This window comes from Cicer arietinum, chromosome 3, assembly GCF_000331145.2.
Source record: "Cicer arietinum cultivar CDC Frontier isolate Library 1 chromosome 3, Cicar.CDCFrontier_v2.0, whole genome shotgun sequence".
NCBI classification, from domain to species: domain Eukaryota; kingdom Viridiplantae; phylum Streptophyta; class Magnoliopsida; order Fabales; family Fabaceae; genus Cicer; species Cicer arietinum.
The window spans coordinates 24,101,219-24,101,915 of record NC_021162.2 but is presented as its reverse complement, the minus strand read 5'-3'; positions in this window follow the sequence as shown (position 1 = coordinate 24,101,915).

The following is a 697-nucleotide window of genomic DNA, read 5'->3' as shown; positions in this document are numbered from 1 at the left end:
CTCTAAGGATAGGTTGTGTTACTCATGTGAGAAGAGTAAACTAGTTAAGTCATCCTTTCCCCCTATAGACTTAGTTCAAACCAATAGGGCTTTACAATTGGTACATATGGATCTTTTTGGTCCATCTCAGGTTAGAAGTTTTGGAGGAAACTTGTATGGTTATGTGTTAGTAGATGATTACTCTAGGTATACTTGGACATTTTTTCTGACTCACAAGAGTGAGGCCTTCTCTATTTTCAAAAGATTTGCAAATTTAGTTCAAAATGAGAAGAAAAGAATCAGAAAATAATCTCCATTAAGAGTGATCATGGTGGAGAATTCCAGAAAGATTCCATTAATACCTACTGTAAACAAAATGGAATTCACCATATATACTCATCCCCTAGAACTCCACAACAAAATGGAGTTGTAGAAAGAAAGAATAGGTTTTTAGAGGAACTAGCTAGAACTATGATTAAAGACTCAAATCTTCCTAAGTATTTCTGGGCTAATGCTATAAACACAACCACACATGTACTTAATAGAGTTCTAATAAGGACAATACTTAGAAAAACTCCCTATGAGTTATACAAGGGTAGAAAACCAAACATATCTTACTTTAGGGTCTTTGGATGCAAGTGCTTTGTATTAAACAATGGCAAAGAACATCTAGGAAAGTTTGATCCTAAGGCAGATGAGGGTATTTTTCTAGGTTATT